The sequence below is a fragment of the Cupressus sempervirens genome, chromosome 4 (assembly GCF_028749045.1).
Source record: "Cupressus sempervirens isolate cs-2001-9-10 chromosome 4, ASM2874904v1, whole genome shotgun sequence".
In the NCBI taxonomy this organism is placed as follows: Eukaryota; Viridiplantae; Streptophyta; class Pinopsida; order Cupressales; family Cupressaceae; genus Cupressus; species Cupressus sempervirens.
The window spans coordinates 490,791,270-490,808,110 of record NC_143121.1 but is presented as its reverse complement, the minus strand read 5'-3'; the positions used below and the strand labels follow the sequence as shown (position 1 = coordinate 490,808,110).

General features: G+C 37.6%; 1 protein-coding gene across 1 annotated transcript in view; it reads right to left on the bottom strand.

The window, feature by feature from the left end:
* Positions 1-16,841, bottom strand: part of DDB2 (damaged DNA binding 2) — a 171,643-nt gene that overhangs the window by 61,230 nt on the left and 93,572 nt on the right. The gene's annotated exons all lie outside the window — the stretch shown is intronic.

The following is a 16,841-nucleotide window of genomic DNA, read 5'->3' as shown; positions in this document are numbered from 1 at the left end:
AACTGGGGCAGTCCCCTTACACTCTAAATTCATCAGATACTGTAATATGTGGAATGGCTGTTCCTAGGATGCATGTGGTAGTGCAGGAGGATTGGGAATATTATGGGCACCAAAAAATGTTGAGTTCAACCTGATCTTCCAATTCTCAATGGATGCTATGCTTGGTCATACCCGGATTGCAAAATAAGGTGTTCTACCTTTTTTATATATACGGTCTGACCCGGACAGATGACAAATTTAAAACATGGCTTGGTATCAAAGACAGAATCAAACTGTTGAACGATGATATGATTATGATGGGCAGGTATTTTAGTGCCATTCTTGATCCTGGCAATAAAAGTGGACTTAGTAAGGAAAATAAACTAATGTCAGATCTCCGTTGGTTTACTAAATCTATTGGAGTTGTGGATTGCATTCCAAAGAAGGGGCATTTCATGTGGACAAAAATAAGTTTGAGATTCACGAATATCTCTGAACAGATACACCGTTTATTTGTTGGTCAAGGTTGGCTCAAGGACCAGGAAACATGTAAGGCTAGCATACTTCCTCTTTTGGTGTCCAATCATTTCCTCGTCCTGTTGAAGATTAAGTCGAGTGAAAACAAAAGAGTCTTTTAAATTCAAGGAAATGTGGTGGAGAGACTCCATCCTCATTGGAAAAATTGATTACTGGTGGAAAAAGAGCTACCATTTTCGGAGGAACTCAGTCATACTGCTTTGTGAAAAGATTGGGATTCATTAAAGAGAAACTTAAAATATGGAATACTGAGCATTTCAAGAATATATTTGTAGAAAAGGAAGCAGTTGAGACTGAGCTCAGAGAACTAAGTGAAAAAAAATTCGAGATGTTTGAGGCTGACTTCATAAGGAATGAGATCCTCTAAAAGCATGCTGAACTTCTCACCAGAGAGGAGCTTTTTCTGAGAGAGAAAACATGAAAAGATTTTTTTGTTGTTGGGGCATCAATACAAAATCTTTCTACTCGATTAAGTGTCCCAAAGATTGAAATAGGATTAAAGAGATTGAATCATTGGATGGCTTGACAGTCAGGGAAATGGAACACAATAAAGACGTGGTGGTTGTATACTTATAATTAATTTTGGCAGGCCAATCCAATCAATGTTAGGGTTGGCAAGATGAGATGCTCGACTGCGTCAATGAGTCAGACAATAAAATGTTAAATGTTAAGTGCACTTTGGAGGAAATAAGAAAAGCTACGTTTCAGCTGCATTAGAAAAGACACCCAAGTCGAACAGTTTCCCGGCAAAAAATTTAAATTTTTTTGGGACTTCTTGGGGTTAGATGTGTAAAGACCTTTGAACAACAAGAAGAGAAAATTTGTGACAGACCTACATAATATTGTTGTTTCCCTGGTTCAAAAAAAGAATATTTCCAATTCATTTGCTGATTACAGATCTATCTCCTTATGCAACAGAATATGTAAGATCGTGACAAAGGCCCTGGCAAACAAATTTAAGCTTCTTTTGGTAAAGGTTATCTCAAAGGAACAGAATGGATTCACCCCTAAAGGAGAAACAATGGATAGCATCATTGTCATGATGGATGCAATTTGCTCCCTCATCGTTGATAGGATGAAAGGTATGTTAATTAATCTTGAAATTGGAAAGGCATATGATCGAGTTCACTGGAATTTTCTGTTAGCCGTTTTGAGGAAATTTGGTTTTAATTCTTATAGGATAAACATAATTAAATCACGTATAACTAGTCCTTGATTCTCTATTTGGTGTAATGTCCCCGTTTTCTGGTTCTCTTTTAGTGTGTCTGGTATCAGCTTTTTGGGTTGCTGTTAATGGGATCAGCAGAATATTTTGAGGTTTGTGTGTTTAGATGGATAATAGAGATGAATGACACTTTATGACGTGATTTCAGACAGCTTGTCCAAGACTTACTATTTTTAGGAAGTCACTATTTTTTCCTGTGATCCTTTTAGCACTTACTATTTATAGTAAGTTTCAGTGCATCTCAAATTGGGCCAATTTGGTTTTTTGACACAGTTCAAAAATTTAGCTGTTATTATTTTTTAGAGATGCCTATTTTTAGCAGTTTGCCTGTCCTCTATTTCTCCACAATGTAATATCTCATATTTGGACATTGGGTAATGTTTTGTTATGTAAAGAGGAAAATTATTCGATTTTTATCACCTGTCTCTTATATTGTCACTTTAGAATTCAAGCAAGTTGCACTCCTCCTAGTAACACGTTGTTTTTAAAAAGGGGTCATTTGACATCCACATTAACACCTAAGGAAGAGGAGAAAATTAATTTTTAAAGAATGAGGCCTTCAACATTTTTTGGTCTCCACATTGGGGGACCAAAAAGAGGTGATTTTATTTTATCCCCCATGGCTTAGTGAAGAGGATGTAACTTTTTGGAAATAATATAAAAGCAACATTTTGGGGCTGATTTTGGCTGTGGAAGGAGTTGGATATTGTTATGCTTCTGATTTTTGAATCAATTGCATCTTCATCTTTTTGGTTGGTGAGGAAGGACCCCTTTTGAGGCATCATTCCTCACATTGTTGAAAAAGACAATTTGGGGAATTAACTTGGTGATTTCATATGAAGATCGCAGCTGAGCTTCAGCAGTGTCTGGTTAATCATCTTCTTCAGTCCAAGGTTGCAGATTTACAAAGATATTTCATGGCTTTCTGAATGAAGGAGAGTTGCAAGGTGGTGGTGTTGTTTGTCCTAGGCATTGTTGCTTGTACCACTTCCTTTGACAGTCATACTTCCATGGGTTGGCTGTGCTACTTCATAGCTGGGAATCAGACTTCACAGAACTGGTCATTTGAGTTTGCATGCAAAACATCTGCTATTGGGAAGCACTTTGAGTATTGTAAGATATGATTTCTTTATGTCATTCTGATTTGAGGAGTTTAGAGTTCGATGTCTGGGGTTTTGAGTGACAATTCTTATTGATTTGCTGTTGAATGTTCATCAATTTTTTTTAGTACTTTTTTTATTTTGAGTGACAATTCTTTTAGTTTAAAATGATATATTAAAATTTATAGTTTGAAGTTGAACTCTACTTTGTCCAATAATAATCTATTTGTGACAAGTCTCCTTCCTAGCAAAACATGACAAATATCATAACTATTTGTGGGGTGGGGTTTAAAGCCCCTACTGATAATGAGTTAAGTGGCTCCCTCTTGTTAGAAATGGTTGATGATATGAAAGTTGACTTAAAGGACCGCTGCAGCCAAAACTATTGCACCATCATGACAAATGGTTGGACGGACAAGAGGAATAGGACACTCCTAGACTTTTCTTGTTTCCTACGCAAGTGATTGATCATTTTACTTACCTAGAACGCAATGAATAATTCAAAATTTGATTTATCGGTTGATCAATGATCATTGATAATTATTTTGTTTTAGTTTTTAGGATCCACAATGTTCTTAAGTCCATTGATGCTTCCTCACATGTGAAAAATGTCACATACTTTTGTGAGGCTTTTGAGGAAATCATGTGAGGAAAATGTGGTACAAGTGGTGATGGATAATGCAGCAAGTTATATTGTTGTAGGTAAACTTTTTAAGGTTAAATGGAGAGGTATCCAGGAGTTTATTTAAAATTTTCTTATCACATGTAAATTTCAAATTAATTTAAAAGTGTTGCAAGTAAACTTTTGATGGAGAGGCACCCAAAAAGGAAAACGAAATCTCCATGTGCAGCCCATTGCCTTAACCTCATGTTGGAGGATATTGGTAAGCTTGAATGGGTGAAATCATGCATTAAAATGGTCAAAAATATCTGCACATTTGTCTACAATAATGCATTGTACCTCAACATTATGAGGCAATACATAAAGAAAAGAAGTTGACTCGTCCTAGTATCACGAGATTTGCCTCAAATTTTCTCACACTAAAATCTTTCATGGAATCAAATGCCAGTTTGAAGTGCTTGTTTGTTGGTGGGTTGGACTTTCTTGTCATATGTTGCGACCACTACAGGGTGGTTGTGGCAAATTGCATTTTTTAGGAGGGAGTTTTTTGGACCCCTTGTGCAAACTTCATGCAAGTAAATTTATTACAAAATGTATATTTAGTATTTATTTTTTATAATTTTGTATGTATATTTTTTTGATTTTTTTTGCAACTTTGTAATTTGGCTTATTCTCATGCACACTTGTGACTTAACTGTTTTTGTTTAACATTATTTGTATGTCGTTGAACCCCTACTAGTTCTCCTATAAGTTGTTAATAGAGAGAAGCCCTCTATGGGCTACACATATGAGGACATGTATAGGCCAAGGAGGCATTTAGATCCATATATACAGGAGAGGAAAGAATATTTTCCCATTTCTAAGATAATTGATAGAAGGCAAAACCAGCTTCACACGCACATCCATGCAACAACTTATTTCCTCAATCCACCAATGTGTTTTTGCAATAACTTCAAGGCAGATGACAAGGTTCTTAATGACCTATACACAGTAGTACAAAAGATCTCTAGTGATGGCACAACTACACTACACAAGACATATATATAAAAATGCGATAGGGGTGATTTTCACAAGCAAGATGTGCAAAGATGCTCGGACATAATTCCAACCAGCTAGAAATATATGTTAAACTTAAGATTATTAAGTTTATGGCTTAGCATTTTGATTTTAAAGTCTAGCCTTAAAGATGGAAATGAGACGGATTTTTCTATTTTTCTTATATCAATAGATGGTGGCATATATTTCGGCGACAAGTCCAAACCTTCACAAAATTGCCATTTGAATATTAAGTCATCCATGCAACACTTCTGGATGTGAGTGCAATTAGTCCATGTTCGAGCACATCCACTCAAGGAGGCAAAACAAATTGTTTGTGGAGAGTTTGAATGATCTCGTCTTTGTTCATTACAACCTTTGCATTAGGACTAGACAGATTTTGAACATTGACTCCTCTCCAATCACTTTGGCAGAGGTTGATCCAGAGTCTAGGTGGCTCATTGAGACTACTGATCATTTCTTTATTGATGAGCACCATGAGTTGGCTGACTACATAGATAGAGAGCCTAAGGTTGTGACTATTGTAGAGGAGGAGGATAGAGTACGATAAGGCACAGTCGATGTTGATCAAATGTTGATTAGAGGAGCACCTCATAGACAGAGACTATGGCTCCTCCATCATTCAGGATCTACCTTAGATGCCTTTGTAGGAGGTAGACAAACTACACTGAGACTGAGGTTGAAGCTGTTAGCGCCAAGGCATAGACTTTATTTTGTTTACACATGTTTCGAAACATTTGTGTCATGTATTTGATCAAATTAGCTTCTATTTGGTGATGTTATAGAGTCTTTAAGCTTTATTCAAGCATTTCCAACAACTTGCAGGTTTTTTCCCCCTTCATTCAGGCTTGTCAAATAGTAGGGCAATTGGAAGCATTAGTCAAGGGCATAAAATGGCAACTTATACCTTTCCACCAATACGGGAAAACACTCATATACTAACCATTCCCTAGGCAACCTCGAAAATGGGTGCACGAAACAAGTTATAAATTGTTAAAAATCTCTAAATTCCAAGGGTTTTTTCATTTTGTTGTCACTAAAGAGTCACAAGTGAAGCTATGCTTGTCAAGTCCAAGACAAATCCAAGTCTAGGATCTATGGGAAGAATACATAGTGTGACATATGGACAATTCCCCATCAAAACTTTTCTGGCATATCCTAACAAAAGCAAAATAGAGGGCATTTTGTGAATAGAGATTCTCGATAGAATAAGTGATTAAAAATATTGAAGAAGGTATACGTGAAGTCGCTTATCAAATCAAAAAACGAAAAGGACTTTCTCCTTGTAGTCAAGGTACTATGCCTATTGTTATGTTCAATAATATTGGTTACCCTGCAATGTAATAATTGTGTGTATTATGTTGGTTGTCACTCTCAAGTAGTTATGTGTTGGTTGGTTGACAATTTTGTTCCTCTTGGCAATCATCAGGTCTTTAAAAATTGGTATCATTGTCATCAAGGAATATGTTATATTTTGATGAACTAAAATCCTCAGCCGACCATCTTTAGTTCTCTTATCTGTAATAACTTCATGAGCAAATAAAGATATATTTTACTCCTATCATTAATATGCATTACCAAATTTAATTTTTTTCCTTGGATTTAATTTATTAGATATAGCAGTAAAAAATTGGCATCGTTGCCTTAAAAGAAATCGGATCAGAGTTGCATGATCCCAACATGGGTGAGAAGCAACTACAAGGTGGTGAAGACCAAGTGATTATGTGATCTTTAACAATTGTAGAACAAAGGGAATGAGGTACAAGATTGCAAGAAACATTTGAGGAAAATCCAATCGAACAATACCCAAGTTGGAGCCCTTCCCAAGAATTAAGTCAAGTCAAAGCTTTTGCCAAAATCATAGTTGCTTAGAACGGAAACTATTCGGCAAGGAAGGCACAATTGTACATTGAATCACTGGGAAGATATTGCTAGACACTTACCTCTCCTAGATGAAAGATATCCCGACCTTGCTGACCAAGCAAATAACCTATTCATAGTGTTAATGTCAGAGAGTACAAAGAAGGATATCATGGATTGAGAGACATAATCCACTACAATGAGAATCTATCCATCTCAGGAGAACCCAAAATTGGCAGATCCAAACCGAACACACTCAAACAAAGGGAGTACAAGAGCGAGTCAGAGCTTAGAGTATTTGAGGTGTTAAGGACTATGGAGCTAGACATGTAGAGGATGAGCGTTTAGCTAAGAGTAAAGGCAAAGCACTAGCACATAGCCATCGTAATAGTAAACCGAAGTTGAAGACATAAGGAAGAAAGCATGCGAGAAAGATGGTGATTCCTCTAGCAAGTCCAAATGTAGATTAGCATTAATTGCCAAAGTTCATGAGGCATGGGTCAAAAGATCCTATGAAGCACCACATGATGTACAAGACTATTTGGATAGCAAGTCGTCAAGAGGTCAAGGACTATTGGCCGAGAGCAATGTTGTGTCGTATAGCCATTTACTAGTTCAGAAAATAGGATGCTTTATCCATAGCCTCTTAAGATGCATTGAAGTTGTTCAAGGTTGAGTTTAAAATACTACGCAACAAAAATGAGATATTAGGTGGAATTTATAACACCAAACAAGGGATACATGAGAATATACGAGTGTACAACCATAGTCTCAGGGAATTGTCGATAAAATTGGAGAGCCAACCAGCGGACAACCATTGGTCTATCATGGGGAAGTGTGATGTCCCCTTCCATAATAGAATTTAATAATAAATTCTATTTTCATAATTTATAAATAATTATTATTGTAATTAACTTAGAAAAACGTAATCAAGAGATATTGCATATTAACTCATGTAATGTAATATTATATCTTATATATATAATATAATATTATGTTAAAGTAAATCAATGTGATAATATAAGACATATATAATCCACTAGTATAATACAATTATCAACTCTTAATATTAATATAGAAAATAATAATAGTAGTAGACTTGAATAACTTAATAATGAATATGAATAAAGAAGAACAAAACTTTAAATACTAATATAAATATTTTGTATCTAAATATAGTTCCTAACCTAATGTTAACTAAAGGAGATATATGTATGAGAGTCTACAAATCTATCTAAGCTTTCTGAACGGCAGAGGCAATGATGTATTGGATGGCAAGGTGGAGAACAGCACATGTATGTCATCCATCCAACTCATAAGTAATATCATTTTAAACAAATGACCAGCAATTAGTTAACGCTGGATTGTGCATCATGTTGGCAGTGATTAAGTGTTTTTGGGAAGATACGATCACAATAAGACAAAGGACGTGTCTTATCCAGCCCCTTACTTCAGATCACACCTATTTGAATGGGCAAAACCACTGATTCGGAACATTGTTAAAAGAAAATACAGACAACTTCTCCTCAGCCACGGTAGTTCTATAAAGCAATCAGGGAATACATCAACAACCCAACAATGACCAATCAAAATTATATGGCAACACGTTACACTGGGAAAACTACAATATATGGGAAGCATTGAATGCTTCCTTGCCAATTGGAGAATTGTCTTCTAGGCTCAGCAGTCTCATAATACATTGGCCTGATATGAATATAGAAAGCCAATAATCACCGCAGGTTAAAATGATATGTGGGAACAGTCGACAATTTTGACCTGCAAGATGAGATGACAATAAACTCAAGCCTCGGGGATCAAAGCAACATGTACAATCAAAGACTCGTACAAAAATTCGTGTGGGAAAGAACATGACATTAAAATAAATATGAAGCACTCAATCAACACTAATGGCATACCATGAGCAAATGGAGAAGTTTAGTCAACTATAACACTATGTGATCATCACCTAGGGGATAGAATGGAACCTATCCAAAGATCTTTTACATCAATATTGCTAGCAGTATAATCATAGGCCTGCTCCTTATGAAGTGACTGAAAATTTTAATCAGCACCAATATTAGAAGCTTACAATATGGAAACACTATTATATTCCAAAAGGACTCTTTACACACAGTCAGCAATTTATCCTCCAAATAACACTTGAAATTATATAGTGAGCAATTGCATTAATAGGAAGACAAAGATAGTTTGAAGGATATGGTCAACAAAGGAAGAGATATACAGTCATCTTAAAAGGGAGGGATTAGGATGAGAAGTATTATTTGTGGTAAGAACTTACAAAGAAATGGAGTAGAGAAATTTATAATATATATTACTCTTTATGAGGAACAGATAAGAAAAGGAAATAAATTCTCACATGATGTGTAATATCCTTTTACGGATATTTTCCCCGAACCCTTGATATTTAAGTGCAGATTCAAATCCGGACAATAAACCAATACTTAATCTAAATTCCAAAACATTAATCGTTCATAACCAGCAAATAAACATACGAGAAACTCCAGAAAAGAAATGTTTTTATTTCCTCCAATAATCAAAAGTACATATTAAAACCAAGAGTTAACTCAAATAATTCAAAATGCGCTACTGTATTATACATCAGCAATACAATAACGTGCAACAACTCAAATAATCCAATCTTATAAATAGAAAATGATAGTCAAATTGGAAATATAAATGAAACTTGTAAGAAGGCTAAGTTTGTGTCCAACCTTCAAACGCTTCTCCAAGGGTTTGCGTCCTAGAAGAAGAAACCAACAACTATTTCCAATTCCCAGATTAATATTTGCTTGAATATTATAATCTTCATATGTCCTCCCATGTGGAGTCTATTGTACCTTTATGCCTTTTTCCCAATGTGATGCATGCTCTTTTAGGCAATGTGGGATAAAGCACCTTTTTTGTCCTTTAGTCACTTAAGTGAACATAGTAACTTTTAAAAATAAAGTCACAAGTTAAATGACTTTAATAGTCACTTAGCCAAGAGACCATATAATCATCAGGCATTAAAATAGCTGACCAAATGAACTTAGATAATCACATGCAATAGCTCGTTGGAAAGCTCTCGATGAGACGCTTCCAAACCAACGCTGAGGTATCAAAAATATTGTGCTTTGATTACTTGCTAAAAATAGTAAGCATCTGGACAACCTGCCAAAACTACTCTGATGGGTTTGGAACTGGAAATGTCTAGGCCAAATCTCGAACTGAACCCCATAAAGGACCCTTTTGGCCCCCGAAACCTAGGCGAAGTGAGCTGGTCACACAGAATTATAATGTCCCAGAAAAAGGGGACATTACAAAGCCTCCCCTCTCAAAGATTGCTTGCCCTCAAGCAATCCGCTCAAACCTACAGAAATCAAATGCAAGGATCCCATACTCGCCTCGAGAATGAGGTTCTACTCCTCAATCGATATACCCCAACATACATCTTCCCAAACTCAGAATGGTGAAACAGTACAATAGGAATCAATGTTCCAAATGACTGAATGCCAAGATCCCAAGTCTCATTATAAAGGGACACCAACTACCGTGTGTTGTTGCCTTGTGTGCCAATACCCTCAGTCAGGATGAAAGCCTCCCTCCATGAGTGACCCTGTGAGTCTCTAATGTCAAGTGAAGATGGGAGCTCAACAATATAGCAATATCCACCCCAAGATGATAGCAACCAAACTCTCCAACAAGCTCCGCGATAAAAAGCAATACATAGGGATGCTCCACCTAGATCCCAAGTGAGAACTTGCGCGCTGTCTGAAATACCATTGACCAGTTCTTGTAACATCTGTACCATTGTACCACTCCTGTAATATATGTACTGATGACAATGATAGATCCGGCCAATCTATCTCAATCACTATATCACCCAGGTGAAAACGAAGTAGTCATAATCTCTGGATCTTTGATATGTCGGAAGGCTGAAACACACAAATCATAGTCACAGCATAATCCACTAGATGTAAGATACTATTAACACCTGGATCCCCGATCAACCAATACATCGTGTCAAACCTGTCGCCACCTAGATCCCAAAACAATTGAACCCCACATCCATTCGCCATATAGAGGTAAGAATACCTAGTAGCGTCTATAACACAACATCTCTCTACAACTCCCGCTAAACTCCCATGGATGTGATAACTAACCAAACCATCATGCCAACTGACACCATAGTCATCCTGTAACCATGTACCAATAAGAGAACTTTGTGACATAGAAGTAGCGAACCATGTTGGCTACATATCAGCATGATGTATAACCGACAACTTTCCCTGCAAGTAATCCCCCACAAATAGCTAAATTGGATGCTAGCATCCGCTAATCCCACCTTTCGAAGATGGTGAATACCCATCCCACAAAGGATGATATAATTCTAGAACCAACCCACACAGATGCATCATCAAGTCCCCCGTGCGTGGGTCAAAACAAAAATGATGAGCACTCCTCACTGTGTATTCGTGGTAAAATGCTCCAACCTCTGTTAATGGCTTATCACTAAAAACACTTGAATCAAGCAGTTGATCCCTCTGACTCTAAAAATCAACAAACCGGCATCCAAAATCAGCTGCATGGAATGAAGTGACGGATTTGCTTCCAGGAGATGGAAACAAATCAACATGAGAGCTATACTCCCAACCAGATGACACTCTGCAAATGCCCTGTGTGGATGATGGAGCAGCGTCGTGTACTACCACACAACTCTCAGGAGAATCCACCATTGTGACACGAGCTACCAGTAAATTGTCCTGTATTAACTATCACGGCACTAACCTCAGGAGAACTTGATACAACTAGTGGTTCTCTATTTTTCTTCACCAAGGTACTTGTCCCAACTGAAATATCTGTGATAGATGTAACCACATCCCTACTACAACCCATGGATATAAAATTCTTATCAACTGCCTCTATATGTAACTGTACTATATCTGCAATTGGTGGAGACTGTGCCAAACTCAACTCCTCTGTAAGCTTCTCAATCTGTAATTGTGACTCTTGAAGGGCCAACTGGGCACTCTGCAAAGAGCCCATAGTCACCTCAAGCTCATGAGTGAGCTTATCAACCTTCTCCTCGTTTCCCTCCAATGCAACATAACAAATACGATCCCACTCGAGAAGAAAATCTCTATCTGCAAGTAGTTGTAGGTAATTTTGTTTCATCATTCCAATCGCTTCTCGGAGTGGATGTATCTCTGCAAGGGAAAAAACACTATCACCATGCTCATCTGTTAAAGGAGTACTCCAACCATAGGTGGCCAACATTTGACAAGCAACATCAAAATGCTTAACGATTGTGGCAACCATCTTGTCATTAACCTTCAATTGGCTTGCTAAATGATGATCCCCTTGTGACGAAACAATTCCACACAAATCTTCCAATTTGTCATCCTCACTGTGATATGAGGTTGAATCAATGTCACTCACCATATGATACGCAGCATCGTGCATGCTATCATCTAGGCACTCCTCAATATCTAGGGTTTTGTTGCAATGCACCTCATAGGATGGCTCAATTGACGAGGTAGAAGCTGCTAATATAACAATATCTTCACACTCTTCCACTTCCAAGGTGACTGCGTGTCCATCTACATCATGATCTTGGGATTCATTGTCTTCAAATGAATTTTCTGATTCATTCTCTAAGATCTGATTTTTGCTCTCCATAAGGTCAGCTGTATGATGGTCACTAACTGCTGGGAATTCATCATAGAAGCTTCTAGATACTATAGGGACCTCTTGTTCCTCTTTCTCTTCATTTTGTGATGGAGTGCTCTTAACAATGGAAACCATACCTCGTGCTACTTTATCTAGTTTTGCAGGGTCTAAAATCAATTCATCCATCCTTTTCTGATTTTCATCCAACTTTTTTAAACTTTGTTTAAGCTTCTCCATACTCTTGTCCCACTACTTCTGGTTACTTGGAGTAAACATGATTAATTAACTGATTCAAATGCTGCAATGATCTCCAACTGTTCTGAGTTTTAAATTCTAACACTACTGTATGAAGAAGACGGCTTAAAAATGATCCTGGCCCCTTTCACGTGTCTGCAACTGATATCACAGATTTCCTCAGCATTATACATCTTATACTCTTCAAATTACTGTATTACTGTGTTCTGATGACAGCAATTGTGTACGTACAAAATTTAAGATTGATATAGAGCCAACATACAGTGCTGCTACCAGAGTTTGAAACAACAGCAAACTGGTCCAATGCCGAACTTTCTCTCATACCACTGTACTGTTCTGCACTTAATTTCTCTCAGAATCGGTGAAGGTATTAATTCAAAACAGCTTATAAATAATGTGTTATAACCCCACTGAACTTCTTAATGCAAACTACTGATTTAGAAGTAATTTAGTCAAACAGTTCACTGCAGGATTAAATGATATTACAAGGGTATCCATGTGATGAGTTCCAGAATTTAACCAAATGGAAAAATGTCAGAATTTCATCCAACAACTCATGAACAATCTGAACATATCACTGTTTTCAGCATTAAGGAGATTACACCAGCCCAATCCACAGATTCAGAATTTATATTTGTCAACTGTTATCAAAGAACCTCGAATACCATATATTACTATCAATGAATGCCAGTTCAAACTACAATACTATTGCCCAGATTTTCCTCAGAATCAAAGACAATACACGGAAGCAGTTTAAGAAGTTTAAACACAAATTAACAAACTGAGACCTTGTAATGCCAAGTTCATTTTTTTTCACATAGGTAACTACAGTCAGGCTTGTATTATTGGTATATAATGAAAGCATGTAATCTTTAAATCAACACAATAAGAAGTTAATAAATCTGACCCGTATTGACGCTGCGCAGAACTTGTGAAGTCGACCAATACTGAAAACGCCCAATGCAATCTCTACTGTAGTTGTTCACTTAGCAAATCTGCATTGTATAAACTTGTCCCGTGCTCACCCAGACTTGCCTTCACACTGTCCAAATGTGTCTCCCGTTCAACCCGCAGCACCAGAAAGGATTTTCCCTACTCACGACCTTCCGTTGACATGTGTTGCTGTTTACCCGAGCAATCCCGACTGTAAAAATATTATCCCTGCATGAAAAGATTATTGTCCGCTGTCAACACACCTGCTGTATGCCAGACATCGTCTTGCTCCCTGGACGTGGGAGAAGACCAAACTCGGTTAGCAACTTGACTCGCGACTGAGCCATGAAACCCGTGATTTCCTGCCTGAGCACAATATGAAGCCGACCAGTATTGAAGAAACCAGGAGTACCGCTCAGATTTCCACCCTGGCTCACAACTGATTGTATATGACAATGGTATCAGTATGCTCCTTAAACCCGTCCACGCTTGCACCTTCTACTTCTTGTCGTGATTGCTTTGCGGTTGGACGCATGACGTTTGGGTTGGACGCATGACGTTTTATTTGCCACACAAGTAAACTGTCGTGTGACCACAAGAATGGTCGTTTTGAAGAACAACCACAATCCACATTCGAGCTGATGCAAAAATGCTGCACTAATCCTCCCTGTCTTCCGTAACACCTTGCTTATGGTGGGTTAATTCCGTCTCAAACCCCCAAAAGAACCGTTGACCTTCAACTTGCGGTTAACATTTAACGTTGATACCACTTAATGCTACGATCGTGAGTGGTCTCCAGCAGTTGGCGTCCTTCGAAACTAGTAATTTTGTCTCCCACAGCGTCTTTTCTTCCTCCTTTCGTGCACCTAGAAGTTTTCTGGTCTACCCGCAGCTAATCCCTACTGCCTTCGTGTGTAAATCTGTGCCTGTAACTTCTCAAAAAATGGCATTAACCATGCTCGCGCCACTGGTCTATGGTATTAAACACTGCCTATTCCCCATTTGCTCGGCCCTTATTAAAAATACTCTTCGTGCCTGCTATAAAACCGACCCTAAACTCATGCTTTCAGTCCGCCATTTACCTTGATACCATTGTAGATATCGTTTTACTACCAGCACCCTGAGATTCACGTTTTTTGACTTCTTCAATACTTGCGACCATCTATGGAGTTAGTCGCTTTTCATTTCTCCTACCTTCAATCAATTTCTCCTAGATTTTCTTACTGCATTAACCTCTTCAAATCACCAAAATGGCAAGATCACTAGGGCTACGTCCAGTACTGCCAATACTCTTAAGGGTTTTCGTCCTTAAGAAGTTCCAGTCACATTCAAGCAACCAGTAGATTATATGAGCATTTAATATAAATATTCTTGTATGTCTATTGCGTGATTCCACAGGATGGCAGGATTCTTGGCTCTAATACCACTGTAATATCCCTTTACGGATATTTTCCCCGAACCCTTGATATTTAAGTGCAGATTCAAATCCGAACAATAAACCAATACTTAATCTAAATTCCAGAACATTAATTGTTCATAACCAGCAAATAAACATATGAGAAACTCCAAAAAAGAAATGTATTTATTTCCTCCAATAATCAGAAGTACATATTAAAACTAGGAGTTAACTCAAATAACTCAAAATGCGCTACTGTATTATGCATCAGCAATACAATAACATGCAACAACTCAAGTAATCCAATCTTATAAACAAAAAATGACAGTCAGATCGGAAATATAAATGAAACTTGTAAGAAGGCTAGGTTTGCGTCCAACCTTCAAATGCTTCTCCAAGGGTTTGCGTCCTAGAAGAAGAAACCAACAATTGTTTCCAGTTCCCACATTAATATTTGCTTGAATATTATAATCTTCATATGTCCTCCCATGCGGAGTCCGTTGTACCTTTATTCCTTTTCCCAATGTGATGCACACTCTTTTAGGCAATGTGGGATAAAGCACCTTTTTTGTCCTTTAGTCACTTAAGTGAACATAGTAACTTTTAAAAATAAAGTGACAAGTTAAATGACTTTAATAGTCACTTAGCCAGGAGACCATATAATCATCAAGCGTTAAAATAGCTGACCAAATGAACTTAGATAATCACATGCAATAGCTCGTTGGAAAGCTCTTGACGAGACGCTTCCAAACCAATGCCTAGGTACCGAAAATATTATGCTCTAATTACTTACTAAAAATAGTAAGCATCTGAACAACCTGCCAAAACTGCTCTAATGGGTCTGGAACTGGAAATGTCTAGGCCAAATCTCAAACTGAACCCCATAAAGGACCCTTTTGGCCCTCGTAACCTAGGCGAAGTGAGCTGGCCACACAAAATTATAATGTCCCAAAAGAAGGGGACATTACATGATGGACAAGCACACCATGAAAGGGAAGGTATCGAAGATAGTGAACGATACAAGCTGACATTTCCTACTACAATCCAAATCCTAATTGAGAATCTTAAGGAGAGTTAAGCAAGCCCAATAGGGGTCATTAGAGAAAGATCCCTTCACTTAGGAAGAAAACGAAGATGTTACCTTCATCATCGTATGTCAATGCTTATAATCGGCCAATGGAGATTAAGAGTGAAAAAAAAATCCTCCTAAAGAAAGAGGACAGACAATGACAAGAGCACCAAAGATAGCAATGATGATGAACAATTGTCCATGCCCTATGACAGGATAGGATGAGAATGATGAAAGAACTGAAAGCCATAAAGGAAACTAATGAACTTTGGTGTACGAGTGCAAAAGTGAGGGACAAGTTTTGTGAGATTTTCCAAGTGATGGTTTATTCAATAAAGGAGTGTTCATGTAATTCAAAGACTAGAAGTACACAAGTACTCTTCATACAGGGAGAGTCTACTCCGTCAAAACATAGAATGTATCACTAGGTGCTTGTGGAAATCAATGAGAGCGAATCAAATACAGTAAGACTTCAGAGGACCTCCTATCAAAAAATTCTGACAATGTGGCGAATAAAGACACTTTGTGAGAGATTGCCAGAATAAGAAAGACAATGTACAGTATTGTGCAATTGGTATGGACCAAGCGACCATGAAGACACAAACTACCCGAAGGAAAAGGGTATTAATATGTTGGACATGGAGGAACAAGACGAGGTAATTTTCGCAATCACAAAAGCACTTACAAAGAAAGTAGTGTACTTGGACTCGTATTGGGAAGGAACAATTTCAAGAAGACAAAGCAGATAAAACAAGTGATGGAAAAGGGGCGAATAACCTCCAACAAAATTGCAAGTACATCAGTGCAATCAGAGTCAAAGAAGAACATGGTTCAACATGTGATATAGACAACCCTACCCATCCAGGTGGTAGACCTTCAAACTCTGCCACAACTAAGAGTGGCAATTACCAATACAATCAATGACAACACACTCTTACCAAGGACACTAATCCTAAACAAAAATGAGAGTAAAGAACAAAGATAAGTTAGAAATTAAAGTCCTAAATAGAAAAGGATAAACTCTTTTTCCCTCACTTGTGAAATAGCACTTCTTCAAAGCAGACTCGATTGTGCCAATATTTTACAAAAATAGAAGCAAAATTCTACTTAGAGGCAAACAAATACAAGCAAGGGTTGAT